The sequence below is a fragment of the Aulonocara stuartgranti genome, assembly GCF_965226115.1.
Source record: "Aulonocara stuartgranti genome assembly, chromosome: 18".
NCBI lineage: Eukaryota > Metazoa > Chordata > Actinopteri > Cichliformes > Cichlidae > Aulonocara > Aulonocara stuartgranti.
The window spans coordinates 5,997,653-6,016,699 of record NC_138954.1 but is presented as its reverse complement, the minus strand read 5'-3'; the positions used below and the strand labels follow the sequence as shown (position 1 = coordinate 6,016,699).

Here is a 19,047-nt window from a genome sequence, read left to right as displayed (position 1 = left end):
ATTGTTTATTTTTACACATACTTGTACACATTTCTTTAACAAAATCATAATAATCACACATTTCTATAGCAACTCACTTTGTTCATGTTTTCAATTTAATTTTCTATTCAATTTTGTTTATACACATCGCGAAATCGCAACGACAGTCACCTCAAGGCGCTTTATATTGTAAGGTAGACAATAATACAATAATACATACAGACACAAACCAAACAATCATATGACCCCCTATGAGCAGCACTTTGGTGACAGTGGGAAGGAAAAACTCCCTTTTAACAGGAAGAAACCTCCAGCAGAACCAGGCTCAGGGAGGGACGGGGCCATCTGCTGCGACTACTTGGGGGTGAGAAAAGGAAGACAGGATAAAGACATGCTGTGGAAGACAGCCAGAGATTAATATCAGATATTATTCAATGCAGAGAGGTAGTGAGTTAAGAAGGTGACTGAAGAAGAAATACTCAATGCATCATGTTTTAAACACATACGTGTGTATAAGTGTGTCGTAAACCATGGATAATGCTGCAAGCTGTTCATTGACTTCTGTAAATCACTTTTAACTGCAACTGTGTCTGTTAAACACACCTGAAACAATGTGTTATCTCACTTTAAGGAAGAATATTTGAAATTATATAGTTGAACTGTATTAAAAAATATTTTAGAAACAGTTGTTTTTGCTATCATGCATTCCACGTTTGCATAAATATGCCTCGGTCTGTATTATAGTTCCTGTGGTCCTGTTTGCAGAGCTTTATTAACAATTTGGGATTTAAAAGAGTGTTCGGATTCGGACTTAAACACAAACACGATGCACAGGTTATGCTGCTGCAGACTCTCAGCAGGAGCTCAGTTCAAAAGGACATGAAAATGTAGTAAGTGTAGAGGTTTATAGAGCATTTTATTATACACCAGATGAGTCTGCTGGATGTGGGTTGAGTGCTCTAAATATAAAAACGTTGTGTTCAAAGGTTACGCAGCTGTCAGATCAGTGTATGGTGTGTCCCAAAGAGTAAAACTTTATTTAATATCTTGGGAACTGTAAACAACATTAGTGGGTAATGAAAAATCTAAACCTGTGGATTCATGTTAGACGTGTGCTAAGGCAATATGTGGTTTTCATGTTCTGTTGAGCCAGCTAAGGCAATTTAAGCCAGCCTGTGTTAACTTCCTTTGTGGTGTAACACTGGTTAGGTTCCAGATTAGAGATCAACACATATAAATCACCGCACACTGACCAATCAGTTCTCTGGGAAATATTGTCACTGAATAAAATGAGTGATAAATAACACAAAACCTAATGTCTTTGACTCCAGTACTCTGTCTTTGCAGCACAGTCCTCAGTACTTCTGTTGTAACAGTTTGTGCCACGACAGACTTCCAGTGCTGAGTTTACTGATCTTATCTCACACATGCCTTCAAAATGATGTTGCTCAAACTTATCTGTTGTTTAGCCAGCTGCTCCTACAGAGTAGATCACATTTCCTTGAATTTTCTGCTAAATTGTTTCTCTCCTCCTTTAAAATGTGCCTCACAATCTAACAGTAGCTCTGAATGTTGTCACTTTGTGCCAGGAAGCATCTTGGCATCGACTTTCAGTCCAGGATTTGAAATGTGTACTGGCTAGAGGTCAACCATGTAAAGACAGACAGTGCACAGGAGTGATTTGTAACAGGAGGACAATAGCAAGAGTGAAAGGGAGGGTTTACACAGTGGTAGTGAGACTTAGAGGTGGCAAAGCTGAAGACCAGGATAGACGAGGTTAGAGATGGAGGAAATAAAGGAGTAAAAGACCAAAGATAAGATTAATGGATGCAGTGAAGGAAAACATCCAGCGGGTTGGTGTGACAGAGGAAGATAACTGGGAGAGATGGAGAAAAATGATCTGCAACCCCAGAAGGGAGTGGCCGAAAGAAGACGACGACTGACATTCCACAGAAAGTTGCTCATTTCAGCTCATTTCTGTTGTTGTCTTTCAGTCAGGAAGAGCGACCTAGTTTTGCAGAGTTATGTCCACTATGTCCGCTTACATAAAGCCATGTCATTGTGTTGGATTCCAGCAATTCTTGTTCCAAAGAAAACAACCTGAATCCCTGTGAGAGCAGCTATAAAGCACCTCTACAAGACAACTTTTTAAATGGTTATGGTCAGTTATTATTCATTATTACTGTATTTTATTGAATGACAGTACCAATAAGATGGTCGATTTTACGCTAGAGGCCCAATGAGACAGGGTGTCATTAATTGTGGAGCAACTGCAGCTGTAGTAACAGGATCAGTACTGAGCAGAATGGAAGAATATTTAGGCTTTATCTGTTTTATCTGTGACAAGCTGTTCTCATCTTTATCCCTGCCATCTCTGCTTTACCGTCAGCAACTTGGATATCAAATTCAAACCAGTCTGACGGGTCAGTGTGGGCTCGCATGAGCTGGGAGAGAACGCAGCAGTGGGTAGGAGTCAGTTGCTGCAACTTTAATGCAAGTCGCCTGACATTCAGTTTACTCGTTTAGTCCAAATTAAATGTTGCTCCTGTATTCTGTCCTGCTGGGCGTGAAGAGGAAAAGATGACAGAGATTTTTCAACCTTTCCTTTCAAATATAACATCTAATTCTGAGACAAGACGTATGAAGGGAATCTGCTGGAATGGGCAGCAGGTCTTTGCTGCAGTTTAATTACCACCTCTATAAGTCTCAGCATGTTTTCATGAAGTTGTTTTCCCCTTGTTGGCTTTAACCTCAAAGAATAGTTTTGTCAATGTCATCTAAGAAGCACCCTGATAACTTTAATTCTGGTAACTTGAATAAACTTGAAAGAACTTGAAAAACACTTTTTACTGGACAGATGGGATCATCCCAGCACACTCTCTACTCTCAAAGTGAGATGGTTCTTGTTAGCTGGTTGGATACCACACATCACAGTCCTCCAGGTAAGATGGTTGTCAGTCTCTTTAGACCTAGCTTCCCGCTCCACTGATGTTTCTGAAAAATCCAGGACATCAGTAAACGTGGCGACCAGTAAATGAGGTTCAAGTAATTGTAGACACCATTGCCACCTGGTAAAAGATGACAAGAAGTCTTTAGCTCCCCCTTAAAATTGTTATTTACATTCTGGCTGAGTGTGCTCCGCAACAAAAGATAAGACAGAAAACAGACACGTGCTCTGCAACATCAGTTTCACAAACGGCTGCTCTGTTTTCCATTAGTCACTAGGGGGCAGCAATGGACCAGTACAGAATAAACTTTAATCCAAATTAATGCCATAATAATAAACTGCAACAGTCTACTGTGTTATTTTAACACAGATATATTTTTATTTTATATATTTTTTAATTTTATATATATATACATACATATTTGCACGATTAAGCCTACATTTGAATGCTGTTTTTAATATTAATTATTTAGTTGCTCTCAAATCTGAGCTGAAGGAATAAAAACTAAAACCATCTGTCAAACATTAATATAATACTCAATTATAGTCCATCAGTTTATCTTTGTCCTGATGATAGAGTTGTGATATTGGCAAGTTTATTAAATTACACGATCTGCATTTTTGAGTAGATTAATACTGACCTCGCTTAAAGTATTCATACAGTGCTTTTAATATTAAACCTTCAGCCCTCCTGCAGCCAGTATACTTCCATCCATAGTTGTGACTGGTCGGATGCTGCCGACACCACCACTTACATGCAGTGTTGGGTAAGTTACTTTAAAATAGTAACTTAGTTACATTACTAGTTACTTCTCTCAAAAGTAACTCAGTTACTTCAAGTTACTCGTTACTTTCAAAGTAACTAGTTACTAGGGAAAGTAACTTTGGTTTTACACAGAATTCTCTTGTTAATGTGTTGCTTCCATAACTTTGCCAGTCTTCTAGCTTGCTTACTTGCCACAAGTGCACTGTGCCACCTACCAATAGAAAGGAAAAGATAATGTGCATATTTCCACGAGAGAAATCCCACGCCTGGACCGTCATTGACTGCTGCCATGATTCTAGCCTACGTCACAGCGTCATGCGTGCCTTTTACATCCAACACAAAAACTGCAGTCGTGGTGCTTTCGATTGTACTCAGAACTCGGAAATTCTGCCTTCTGAATAGGAAGATGTAGGCAACACCAGACTGCAGATGAGCTGCATACAGGGCTGGACTGGGACAGAAAATTGGCCCGGGCATTTTGACTAGAGACTGGCCCACCATTATAGGAAAAATCATAAAGCCTTTGAATGAAAATAAACACTGTTGTGACTAGGGCTGAACGATTATGGAAAATAATCTAATTGCGATTTTTTGCCCCAATATTGCGATTGCGATGCGATATGCGATTATTTTTTAAGGTCTTTGTCTTCTGTATTATTAAACAAAGACAAGCAATACATCATATAGTATGGCCAATACTATATTACATTAATTTTAAACTGTTCTTTCCTGGAAGACAGACCTCTGTTATGATGACATGAGGTGATGCATGAATTGATGACTGACATTTTTATTTAACTTCTTCAATCACAACAGTATATTTGAACATACACAATAGTTTATTTTTAGCTTACAAACATCTGAGCATAAAGTGCTGACAAGGAACCCTGGTGTAAACATTAAAATGAAAGTCAGTACAATGTGCAGATTGCAGAAATATACATAAAAAAATCAGTGGCTTTACCACACTCAGTTTTTCGACATCTGTGAACTACTAGACAGTCATTCAATTAAAAAATAATATTAAATAAATAAAACTAATAAATAAAAAATACACACATCTTACTGATCTCTGCAGTCAGTAACATTACACATAAAGTGCAAACATAATAGCAATTGTATAAACACACACACAAACACGCCTTTAAAGTTTAAAGGCGTGAAATTGGACGGTCTAGTTCTGATTAGCGTCACCGCTGTCTCGGTGGAGTTTAATAAACTCGGCCGTCTGCTTCTTGCTATCTAAAATATAACCAGACACTGGTGTAAATTCTCGACTGTCTCATACTTCTGTTTAATAAGTTTTCTGTTTGACGTTTAGTCAGCTGTGTGAAAAACAAGGAGGAACCCACCCGGGGGATTAATAAAGTTTTATTTTATCTAATCTAATAACTTTAATCTCAGCCAAACCGATTTACTCACGAACAAACAAAACACTGAAAAAAGCCCAACAATAACATTTGTAGGTTGACTAAGTGAATTATATATTACGTTCAACCCGAGCAGCGAAACTCCGCGGTGATCTGAAAATGATGTGCCGGGAGTTGTGCCGTTCTCGGCCGCATCAGTAACCCTCGAGCTCCCGGCTAGCTGTCGAGCTGGTGGGTAGCAGACGCCTCTGAAAACGTCGAAGCACTTTTGCAAATATGCGATATCTTGATAAACCGAGCAGATATTTGATGTTTACACAACTACTTTCTCGCCTGAAAATATGTTAAAAGTTTATTTTGTGACCCAGAAAGATTAGTATGAGTAATTTTAAAACTTAGTAGCGGCCGCCATTGCTGGAAACTGGAATTTGGCTGGGCCGCGCTATGAATTCTGGGATATGGTAGTAATTTGGACAGCCTTCGGCGCGTCGCTGTGACGTAATCGGTCTACAAATGCGGCCTCAGGAGGATGCAGCCCATGAATTTGGACATGTCCAGAGTATAATCGCAGCCTTTGCGGTTAGAAAATTGCACTTGATCATGTCGCGATATTATCGCAAATGCGATATATCGTTCAGCCCTAGTTGTGACAGTGATGTACACTGTTTTGATCATATATATGCATCAATCTATCAATCGTTTGTTGTAAGATTCAGATAATTATTTTTTAAAAGCTAGATATTTTAAATGAGAATAAGAAAGAAAAGTATTTCTTTGCGCCCCCCTCTCCCTTTTAATGCCCTACATGCCCCCCTGGCAACACTTTGCTAGATCCGCCCCTGCACAGCTATCAGCTGTCAGCTACCTAAAAAAGGATCCTGGGGTTATTTATCTCTCAGAAACAGTTCATAACTTCAACTCATTCATGTCACCTAAAAGATAAACCTGTTCCTCCATCACCTGTTCAGCTCTGATGATCCAGTAAGGACATCTCCTGGTTTCATCTTCATGTTTCCCTCTCACCAGATAACCAAACCATATCATGACCAGCAGCTTTTTTGCAGCTGTGGCTCCAGCAAACATCAGCTGATACTAGAAATTAATATTAAATAAATTCTAACAACAGCTGATCAAGCTTAAACGTGCTGCTGTTGTCTAGCGCGACATCCGCTGGTTTCCTCTTTCTGGCGCAAAGTGGGCGATAAATAAACAAGAGAGCCGATCAGCAGATCATTGATCAGTTTTCATGACTGAAGTAGAAACGGGAGAGGGAGGGGGGAGAATGAGAGAAGAAGAGGCAGCTGTGCAGCAAAGACACAGAATAACTCCAGCTTTGTGTCTTTTTCATTGTAGCTGAATTACGGGACAAACTGTTTCTTTTCACCTCAATAAGAAACGCGTAATATTTTCTCTGAACACCAGACGGGACGGTTGGCAACTCTAATAACTTATGAACAAAATAAAGTGCAACATCATTAACTTCATAGCACCACCCAGCTGTATAGAAACTCCGTCATGCTAGCTAGCACGCAGTACGGAAAAAGTCAGCATAACGAAAACTCCACCTAAACTTTGTTTATATCTGACCCAGAGAGACTGCAGGTCATAACTTCTTACCTGAAGTTCAGTTCACACTTGGACCGGCGGCCGCCTCGGGTCTCTTTTCCTTCTGTGTCCCTTTTCCTTCATCCACCCGCTGGCCTCCACCACTTGCTAATGTTACTGAATTTAACTACTGATTTTATCTACTGTTCTGATTTTATCTGTTTTGATTTTATATACAGTTTTGTTTGTTTGTTAATTAGTTTGTTTGTTTGCTTGTTTTAATCAATTTTAAATCATACTTTTTATTTGTTTTTGTTTCTAATGTCTCTGTAAAGCACTTTGAATCACCTTGTTGTTGAATTGTGCTATACAAATAAACTTGCCTTGCCTTGTCTTGAATCTGTGGAAGCTCCGCGATAGCCACCACACGAAGTAACATGTGGTACGTGTGGAAGTAACTATCTAAATCCCAGTAACGACTAACGCGTTCCTGATTTTGGCATAATAACTAGTTACCGTGCTCGTTACCACAATAATAACGTAGTTACTGTAACGCGTTAGTCCCAACACTGCTTACATGTGACCAGGCCAGTTGCTAGATTGGGAGAACTGAGTTGACAACCAGCTTTGTGTAACCTTTAATATTGATTGCCGATTTGAGATTAAGTAAATTCAGATGATAGAAAGCTACTATAGATATTTGTTTAACTTGCTTCATAGTCCAAGGCGCATATTTACCTGGATTGTTTTCTCACATCTTAATTTTTGTGTTTACTTTCAAGCTTTGTTTTTCGTTCTTTGAGCTTGCCTGCCCCTCGTTCGTTTTTCAGTGCAGTATTCCCACGTCTGTCCTGTTATCTAATCCAACTCTAGTATATAGAGCTTCTTGTTGTCAAGATGTCTGTTTTTGCATAAGTTGGATTTCCTGTTTTGTGTTGGACTCATAAAAGGTTTGCTTTTGTTACTTAATTTGCTTCTGAGTTGATTTGGATTCCCTCCTTTTTTCATTTTAAATCACACAGTTTACGAATTATGCTCTGATTCCTCACAAACCCAGTCTGACAAACATGTAAATATGAGTCTAGCAAGCTTGTTGAATTTTGAACCTAATATGCTGCATACATTTTATCAAGAGGTACACAAATTTTAACAACAAAAGTCACTAATAAATGCCAGAACAGATTTTAACAAAGAAACCAAGAAGAATAACATCTGTAATTTAAAGGTAATCCTAACTACAGAGAAACCACTCGGCACTGGGGAAAAAAAACCTTTAACGAGGGCCCCTGACAATAAGCCACTACGGTCCACTCTCCATCATAAACTGGCACACACTGATCCTCGAGGAGTTGCAGCCCTTCACCAAATAGCCAGTCAATCTGTCATTCGAATATAATGATAATAAGTTAACAGCGGGAACATTAAGACAAATATATTAAGACAATACTCCGATTCTGCAAATGTTTAAAACCAACAGATACTACATTTGGCACATTCCCTTTCACCAACCTTACCATAAAAAGATGTCATAAAGACTCAGACTGGTTTTGCAGTTCCTGGGCCTTTGCCAGCTGGAGGCCAGGTGTAGCCGGGAGGAGAGGTGAGAAACAAATTAGATGCAACCCTTTCCATGATTTAAAAAAAATAATCTGGTGGCAATATACACAGCGGTTAGATTAAAGACACTGCAGCATACATATTAAACAAATATGTAAGACTGCTTTCTTCCATTTGTGCAACATCTCTAAAGTTAGAAATATCCTGTCTCAGAGTGACGCTGAAAAACTAGTTTATGCATTTATTACTTCCAGGCTGGACGACTGTAATTCATTATTATCAGGATGTCCAAAAAACTCGCTGAAAAGCCTTCAGCTAATCCAAAATGCTGCAGCAAGAGTCCTGACAGGGACTAGAAAGAGAGAGCATATTTCTCCTGTTTTGGCTTCCCTTCATTGGCTTCCTGTTAAATTCAGAATTGAATTCAAAATCCTGCTCCTCACATACAAGGTCTTAAATAATCAGGCCCCATCTTATCTTAATGACCTTGTAGTACCATATCACCCTATTAGAGCACTTCGCTCTCGCTCTGCAGGCCTACTTGTTGTTCCTAGAGTATTTAAAAGTAGAATGGGAGGCAGAGCCTTCAGTTTTCAGGCCCCTCTTCTGTGGAACCAGCTTCCAGTTTGGATTCAGGAGACAGACACTATCTCTACTTTCAAGATTAGGCTTCAAACTTTCCTTTTTGCTAAAGCATATAGTTAGGGCTGGACCAGGTGACCCTGAATCCTCCCTTAGTTATGCTGCAATAGACATAGGCTGCCGGGGGATTCCCATGATGCATTGAGTTTTTCCTTTCCAGTCACCTTTCTCACTCACTATGTGTTAATAAACCTCTCTGCATTGAATCATATCTGTTATTAACCTCTGTCTCTCTTCCACAACATGTCTTTATCCTGTCTTCCTTCTCTCACCCCAACCGGTCACAGCAGATGGCCCCGCCCCTCCCTGAGCCTGGTTCTGCCGGAGGTTTCTTCCTGTTAAAAGGGAGTTTTTCCTTCCCACTGTCGCCAAAGTGCTTGCTCATAGGGGTCATATGATTGTTGGGTTTTTCTCTGTATCTACTGTGCAATATAAAGCGCCTTGAGGTGACTGTTGTTGTGATTTGGCGCTATATAAATTAAATTGAATTGAATTGAATTGAATTGAATTGAATTGAATTGAATTGAATTGAATTGCTTCGAGTGACACTCAATGTGTCCATGACCCCAGCAAACAAGAAGGGCCAGATGCAAACTTGGATGGTAGATTTCTGTTGTGTTCTTGGTCTTTACTTATCTGTTTGTTTGTGATATAAAAAATAATGTTTTGTGTCCCAAATATTGGCAGCACAGCAAGTATTTTGTTAACATTGCTGACTTACGATAGGTGTGCCCTTTACTAAAGCACATTATTAACGTGGAAATATAACATAATTAATGCATCATAACATGTACGTCATTAAAGCACGTAATTATGTTAAACTTCTGTTTGTTGTAAATGAAAACATGTCGAGCATCTTGAACAACTGTATCTAAAAATATTTTTAAAAAACCCAACCCTGATAATACTTCCCTCTTCCACGTGCGGTACATATTTCCTCATTCCTTCACATTCACGCTTCTTTAAATTTGTGAGTGGGTGTAACCAGCTTGTCTGTCTGCAAGCTCAGACAAACTTTTCTATTATTGCAGACAGAGACACATGTTGGCTGTGCATGAAACTGAGAGCTGAAATGGCGGAGCTAGAATTTCAGAACGACCACATAAAATTCTGCTGTTCGATCTGTCTGGATCTACTGAAGGACCCCACAACTATTCCCTGTGGACACAACTACTGCATGAGATGTATCAAAGCCCACTGGGATGCAGAAGATACAAAGCAAGCTCACAGCTGCCCTCAGTGCAGACAGACTTTCACACCGAGGCCTTTCTTGATGAAAAACACCATGTTAGCTGAGTTGGTGGAAGAGCTGGAAAGGATTAGGCTTCAAGCTGCTCCTGCTGATCACTGCTATGCTGGACCTGAAGATGTGGCCTGTGATGTCTGCACTGGAAGAAAAATGAAAGCATTCAAGTCCTGTTTATTCTGTCTGGTATCTTACTGTGAGAAACACCTTCAGACTCATTATGATGTGGTTCAATTAAAGAAACACAAGCTGGTGGAGCCCTCCAAGAAGCTCCAGGAGAACATCTGCTCTCGTCATGATGAGGTGATGAAGATGTTCTGCCGTACTGATCAGCAGAGTATCTGTTATCTCTGCTCTGTGGATGAACATAAAGGCCACGACACAGTCTCAGCTGCAGCAGAAAGGACTGAGAGGCAGAGAGAGCTGGAGGTGAGTCGACAAAACATCCAGCAGAGAATCCAGGACAGAGAGAAAGATGTGAAGCTGCTTCAACAGGAGGTGGAGGCCATCAATCAGTCTGCTGATCAAACAGTGGAGCACAGTGAGAAGATCTTCACTGAGCTGATCCATCTCATCCAGAAAAGAAGCTCTGATGTGAAGCAGCAGATCAGATCCCAGCAGGAAACTGAAGTGAGTCGAGTCAAAGAGCTTCAGGAGAAGCTGGAGCAGGAGATCACTGAGCTGAAGAGGAAAGATGCTGAGCTGAAGCAGCTCTCACACACAGAGGATCACATCCAGTTTCTACACAACTACCCCTCACTGTCAGCACTCAGTGAGTCTACAGACTCATCCAGCATCAATATCCGTCCTCTGAGCTACTTTGAGGATGTGACAGCAGCTGTGTCAGAGGTCAGAGATAAACTACAGGACATTCTGAGAGAGGAATGGACAAACATCTCACTGACAGTCACTGAAGTGGATGCTTTACTGTCACAAGCAGAGCCAAAGACCAGAGCTGGATTCTTAAAATATTCATGTGAAATCACACTGGATCCAAACACAGCAAACACACAGCTGTTATTATCAGAGGGGAACAGAAAAGCAACATTAATGAAACAACAACAGTCTTATTCTGATCATCCAGACAGATTCACTTGGTGGTTTCAGGTCCTGAGTAGAGAGAGTCTGACTGGACGTTGTTACTGGGAGGTGGAGTGGAGAGGAAACGGAGCTTATGTAGCAGTCGCTTACAAGAATATCAGCAGAACAGGGAGTGGGAATGAATGTAGATTTGGACGTAATGACAAATCTTGGTCATTAGATTGTGACAACAACATTTATACATTTTGGTACAACAACATCCAAACTCCTGTCTCAGGTCCTCGTTCCTCCAGAGTAGGAGTGTACCTGGATCACAGAGCAGGTATTTTGTCCTTCTACAGCGTCTCTGAAACCATGACTCTCCTCCACAGAGTCCAGACCACATTCACTCAGCCGCTCTATGCTGGACTCTGGTTTCACTGCTTTGGAAACACTGCTAAGTTTACTAAACTGAAACAGACATGTTTTTAAAGTTGTACATGAGTTGGCTCACATCTGTATATTATTATTATTTTGTATCTGTAAATGATCACAATCAGTGTTGTAGCAGTTCTGCACTGTACTAGATAACGTTTATCTACAAGTTGTTCTAAAGGTCTGTTGAATATTTGTATGTATTCAAGTAGCATTTGTTTTTATTTAGTTACTGTTTTTTTGTTTTTTGTTTTCCAATTCATCGGCTGGGACAGAGACAATACAAGACCTAAAAAAAAAAAAAAAAAAACACCCAGCACGCCCCTGCGGGCGGTTTATCCTTCAAGCTCGGGTCCTCTACCAGAGGCCTGGGAGCTTGAGGGTCCTGCGCAGTATCTTAGCTGTTCCCAGGACTGCGCTCTTCTGGACAGAGATCTCCGATGTTATTCCCGGGATCTGCTGGAGCCACTCGCCTAGCTTGGGAGTCACCGCACCTAGTGCTCCGATTACCACGGGGACCACCGTTACCTTCACCCTCCACATCCTCTCGAGCTCTTCTCTGAGCCCTTGGTATTTCTCCAGCTTCTCGTGTTCCTTCTTCCTGATATTGCTGTCATTGGGAACCGCTACATCGATCACTACGGCCGTCTTCTTCTGTTTGTCTACCACCACTATGTCCGGTTGGTTAGCCACCACCATTTTGTCCGTCTGTATCTGGAAGTCCCACAGGATCTTAGCTCGGTCATTCTCCACCACCCTTGGGGGCATCTCCCATTTTGACCTCGGGACTTCCAGGTTATACTCGGCACAGATGTTCCTGTACACTATGCCGGCCACTTGGTTATGGCGTTCCATGTATGCCTTGCCTGCTAGCATCTTGCACCCTGCTGTTATGTGCTGGATTGTCTCTTGTATATATATATATATATATATATATATATATATATATATATATATATATATTTATATATTTATATATATATATATATATAGATATCTTTTTTTTTTAAGAAATGAATTATTTATATGAACATATACTCATTTTGAATTTCATGCCAGAACAGTTTTAAGTTTTCTTTTAAATATAATCTTTTAGAATTTGCTCTTTAAACTGAGGACAGTATTTGTGTCCACAGAATATTTCCTCAGGTGGTTTTATCAAGTCAGTTACATAACACCTCAGTACCTGGTGTTTACTTGTTTTTGTATGTGTGAGTCAGAGGTTTTTGATTGGGTGCCAGGTCTACACTGCAGACAGACCAGCTTGAGGTGTTTATCTTTTTCTGTGACGTTATGCTGTAGATATACTGGAAGGATGTGGTGCAGCATTCTTTTGAACTATTACAGCCTTCCTAAAAACATGAACATTTCCTTCAGAAATATTTTCCATTAACCGTTAAACTATTTGCACCTGGAGTCTTTAAAGTGGAGGTGAACTTTTATCATTACTTTTGAAAAACTAACAACAAACAGAAAATCTGCTTGTTACGTTTAAGAAGTCAAAATAATCTCATCTCTGCCATTTGCTGTTTTTGTTGTCGGCTTTTACATTGTACTAAAACAAATGAAGCTTAAATAAAAGAAATAATCATTGTTGTTGAGAGCTCGTGAACTTACAAACTGACTTGTGTATTCAAACCTTTGCACTCACTCTGACACTTTCTGCACTTTTCAACATCAAAACATAATTATCCCTGAAACCTAATAACTGGTTGGGCCTCCCGTACCAGACATCAACACCAATCAAGAATTTATTGTTACTAACGATGAGTCTTTTGCATTGTCATGGAGCAATTTTGGCTGACTCCTTATTGCAGAATCTCTTGAGTCAGAATCAAAATCATCTTTATTTGGTCAAGTTTGTGCACAAAAAAGGAATTTGACTCTGGTTCACTTTATTCTGCATGCAAAAAAAGAACCACACCCAAGCATCTCAATCTGATTTAAATCCAGACTTTGATTACGCAATTCCACAACCTTTTTTTTCCTTTTTCAAACATGGACAGGATGTTAAAGGTCATGCGAAAGCATCGCAGTCTCATTTAAGTCCAGACTTTGATTAGGACACTCCAAAGCTTTTATTTTGTAGACTTGTCGATGTGTTTCGGATCATTGTCCTGTAGCATCGCTCAAGTGCACTTCAGCTTTGTGGTGTAATCGCATAGATGTTAGAGTCAGTCAGTGTAGTTAGGCAGCTAGAGTGCGAGACCCGTGGGTTTGAAAAATAATGGGATGTTATGTGGATCAGAGTAAGAACGGAAAAATGAAGAGTTGTTTATGAATCACACAGTGGACCCGCGTATAATCAATAACATTACATGGTCTCAGAAGTCCTGTACTGATCCATATAGCCTCGACTGAACGAACCGGTATTTTGCGGAGCTCACTGAAAACGAGAGGGAGAATATGGCAGATGAAACTGCACAGAGAGCGCAGGCAGGGCCGAGTGTGACATCCAGCATCCGACTTTTCAAAGCCGCAGGTGTGGTCCAAATGGATACGGAAGTTTGAGAGATTCTGTCTCGCCAGTAATTTGAACGTGACTTCGGAGGAGAACCAAGTCAACACTTTAAGTTACTGCATGGGAGATGAGGCGGACGATGTGCTTCGCGGTCTGAGTTTAACAGCTGAGCAACGTATGTGGGGGTACGTGATGGATTCCAGGCTTTTTTCATTGTGAAGAAGAATGTGATCCACAAACATGCCAAATTCAACATGCGCCGACAGGGAGAAAATGAGACGGTGGATGCTTCTGTGACTGCACTGTATGCACTAGCAGAACACATGATGCTACATGATGAATTGATACGTGACAGGCTCGTTGTCGGTCTCACGGACAAACGGTCAGAACGCACGCGGCTTAACCCAGATTTGACCCTGCAGAAGGCAATCACCATGGCGAGGCAAAGTGAAGATGTAAAGCGACAACAATCCTCCTTATAAGGTGACTCTAGAGCTGAGGCTAGCGATGCTCAGTCCGTAGATAGAGTGCATAAAATCAGTCGTAAGCCTGTTAGAACCAAAACCTCTCCAGACTGATAGTCGTCAAGCTAAAACACGTGGGTTCTGAGAAGACAGCAAAAAAGGGTCAACGTGTCATAAATGTGGTGGCGCTCCATCCCATTCAAAGCAAGATTGTCCAGCACATGAAGTAAAATGCCATGCATGTGGGAAAAAAGGACATTACAGGCGCATATGCAGGGCACCCAAAACTGTGCATGAGGTCGAAGAGGACGGTTTGTTCCTTGGTAGCATTAAGTGTGAGGATGAACCGTGGAATGTTTCCTTAAGCATAAATAACAAGAACGTGTCATTTAAAATTGATATGCGTGCTGATGTGACAGTCCTACACCTTAAAGTGTTTAAGGAACTCTACAGGCACAACCACCCCCCCAGTCTCCACAAACCAACCAAGGCTCTGCTGGGTCTTTGGTGTCAGTGAGCTTGCTCTCCATTCCTCATCCCATTTTTGAAGCACCCCCCATACTTAATAAAGTATGCTGAAAAGCATGTTAATTCAATTCAATTTTATTTATATAGCGCCAAATCACAACAAAAGTCGCCTCAAGGCGCTTCATAGATACAGAGAAAAACCCAACAATCATATGAACCCCTATGAGCAAGCACTTTGGCGACAGTGGGAAGGAAAAACTCCCTTTAATGCCATCGGGTCTGCTGTGGTCATTTACACTGAAGCTGTCACGTTCTTGGATGATGGTGGTTGGGGGTCATCGTTGCAATTTATACAGATTTTATACAGATTTCCTTAGAAAACTTTCCATTACCTGTAAAGTTTCAAGGAGAGGTGAACCTTTTGTTATCACTGCTCCTGAAAGCCTAAGCAACAAACAGCACATCTGCATGCTACATGTACCCAGTGAAAATAATCTAATCTCTCATAATAGTTGTCTTTTTTGTTTCTTTTATTGTACTAAAACAAATAAAGCACAAGTAACAGAAGTAATCACTTTTCAATCTCTTACAAACACACCTGTGATGCAAACCTTTGTACTCACTCTCACACTTTCTCCACATGTCAGCACCTAAACATACTTGGCTCCCAATGAAACATACTAACTGGTTGATCCACCCTTGGCAGGTACAACTGCAATCAAGCATTTACAATAACTGGCGATGACTCTTTCCCGTCATCTTGAGAGAATTTTGGCCCACTACACTTTCCAGAGTTATGTAATCATAGAAACGAGGGAAGCTTTTCAAAAATGAATGGCATGTTTGGGTACATAATGATCTGATTCAGGTCCAAACTTTGACTAGGACACACCAAAACTTTCATTTTATTGTTGTTTTAATTGTTTTTAACTGTTCAGAGGTAGACTTGCTGATGTGTTTCGGATCATTGTCCTGCAGCATCGCTCAAGTGCACTTCAGCTTCAGGGCACAAACTGATGTCAAGAAATTTTGAATGGCCAGTGATCAAATTACATTTTCACATGGGACCATTTTTATCCATAGTGTTCAATGTTTTTCACTGGACAGCAGGTCTACACTGCAGACAGACCAGTTTGGCAGAGATGATCTCATCTGTGACGTTATGCTGTAGATATACTGGAAGGACGTGGTTTGCCATCATTTTTGAATGATTACAGCCTTCCTAAAAACATGAACATTTCCTTCAGAAATATTTTCCATTAACCGTCAAACTATTTGCACCTGCAGTCTTTAAAGTGGAGGTGAACTTTTATCATTACTTTTGAAAAACTAACAACAAACAGAAAATCTGCTTGTTACGTTTAAGAAGTCAAAATAATCTCATCTCTGCCATTTGTTGTTTTTGTTGTCGGCTTTTACATTGTACTAAAACAAATGAAGCTTAAATAAAAGAAATAATCATTGTTGTTGAGAGCTCGTGAACTTACAAACTGACTTGTGAATTCCTTTGCACTCACTCTCACACTTTCTGTTTTTCAACATCAAAACATAATTATCCCTGAAACCTAATAACTGGTTGGGCCTCCCGTACCAGACATCAACACCAATCAAGAATTTATTGTTACTAACGATGAGTCTTTTGCATTGTCATGGAGCAATTTTGGCTGACTCCTTATTGCAGAATCTCTTGAGTCAGAATCAAAATCATCTTTATTTGGTCAAGTTTGTGCACAAAAAAGGAATTTGACTCTGGTTCACTTTATTCTGCATGCAAAAAAAGAACCACACCCGAGCATCCCAATCTGATTTAAATCCAGACTTTGATTACGCAATTCCACAACCTTTTTTTTTTTTAAGAAACATTGGAGGGTTTTCAAACATGGACAGGATGTTAAAGGTCATGCGAAAGCATCGCAGTCTCGTTTAAGTCCAAACTTTGATTTATTACACTCCAAAGCTTTTATTTTGTAGACTTGTCGATGTGTTTCGGATCATTGTCCTGCAGCATCGCTCAAGTGCACTTCAGCTTCAGGGCACAAACTGATGTCAAGAAATTTTGAATGGCCAGTGATCAAATTACATTTTCACATGGGACCGTTTTTATCCATAGTGTTCAATGTTTTTCATTGGACAGCAGGTCTACACTGCAGACAGACCAGTTTGGCAGAGATGATCTCATCTGTGACGTTATGCTGTAGATATACTGGAAGGACGTGGTTTGCCATCATTTTTGAATGATTACAGCCTTCCTAAAAACATGAACATTTCCTTCAGAAATATTTTCCATTAACCGTCAAACTATTTGCACCTGCAGTCTTTAAAGTGGAGGTGAACTTTTATCATTACTTTTGAAAAACTAACAACAAACAGAAAATCTGCTTGTTATGTTTAAGAAGTCAAAATAATCTCATCTCTGCCATTTGTTGTTTTTGTTGTCGGCTTTTACATTGTACTAAAACAAATGAAGCTTAAATAAAAGAAATAATCATTGTTGTTGAGAGCTCGTGAACTTACAAACTGACTTGTGTATTCCTTTGCACTCACTCTCACACTTTCTGTTTTTCAACATCAAAACATAATTATCCCTGAAACCTAATAACTGGTTGGGCCTCCCGTACCAGACATCAACACCAATCAAGAATTTATTGTTACTAACGATGAGTCTTTTGCATTGTCATGGAGCAATTTTGGCTTACTCCTTATTGCAGAATCTCTTGAGTCAGAATCAAAATCATCTTTATTTGGTCAAGTTTGTGCACAAAAAAGGAATTTGACTCTGGTTCACTTTATTCTGCATGCAAAAAAAGAACCACACCCGAGCATCTCAATCTGATTTAAATCCAGACTTTGATTACGCAATTCCACAACCTTTTTTTTTTTTTAAGAAACATTGGAGGGTTTTCAAACATGGACAGGATGTTAAAGGTCATGCGAAAGCATCGCAGTCTCGTTTAAGTCCAAACTTTGATTTATTACACTCCAAAGCTTTTATTTTGTAGACTTGCTGATGTGTTTCGGATCATTGTCCTGCAGCATCGCTCAAGTGCACTTCAGCTTCAAGGCACAAACTGATGTCAAGAAATTTTGAATGGCCAGTGATCAAATTACATTTTCACATGGGACCGTTTTTATCCATAGTGTTCAATGTTTTTCATTGGACAGCAGGTCTACACTGCAGACAGACCAGTTTGGCAGTGATGATCTCATCTGTGACATTATGCTGTAGATATACTGGAAGGACGTGGTTTGCCATCATTTTTGAATGATTACAGCCTTCCTAAAAACATGAACATTTCCTTCAGAAATATTTTCCATTAACCGTCAAACCAGTGTGAACTGGACAAAAACAACACTAAAATACATAATTTTTTTTACAAATTATTAAAGATCAATGATCATCACAATATATAGAAAGAAAGAAGTCCAATAACATATTCACAGAGTAGTAAAATACTTCATCCATATAATATTAAACATTTGTTTAAATCTTTTTTAATGTGCTTAATCACAGTTAAACCATGTTCTTATGATTTCATGGGTAGGGGTCAAATTACTTTTCCTCACAGAGCAAGGTAGGTGTGGATAGCCCCCCCCCCCCCCCCCCCCCAATTATTGAAATAATAATTTAAAAACTCAATTTTGTATCTACTTGTGTTATCTTTATCTTATATTAAAATTTGTTTGATGGTTTGAACATAAGTTTGCCTTATCCTCTAGCTCCCCCAACTGTTTCATCCATCCTGAAATGGAAAATTAAAAATAAATACACAGTAATAATAATAACTAAAAACAACATAATACGTTTATTTTAACATGCTATTCAGGTAATTATACAGACCAAAAATGTTTATAAGCCTGACATTAGATAAATGAATTAATCGTTTGCCATTAATTCATTAAAGTAAAAAAAAGAATTTGGAATTTGCTCTAAATTGTTACCACCTTACAAATTCCAAGCTTTCGTCTTTTATTGTGTTTTTGTTTGTTTATTTTTCGAGAAGCCCCAGCACGCTATTTATTTTTGAATCTGACAATTTTTTAAAAACACGTATTTATTTATTTATTGAAGTGGAAAAAATATTATATTTTATACTGTCAAACTTCTTGTTTTTTTAATATCTTGTTAAAAAAATAATTTTTAAAGATT

The 19,047-nt window shown here is 39.5% G+C and overlaps 1 pseudogene across 1 annotated transcript; it reads left to right on the top strand.

Annotated features, from left to right (window-relative positions):
* Positions 1 to 9,785: 9,785 nt before the first annotated feature.
* LOC309694534 (tripartite motif-containing protein 16-like) lies at positions 9,786 to 11,373 on the top strand (annotated as a pseudogene). Its single transcript has one exon. The product of its transcript is annotated as a tripartite motif-containing protein 16-like (transcript).
* The last annotated feature ends 7,674 nt before the right edge of the window (positions 11,374 to 19,047 follow it).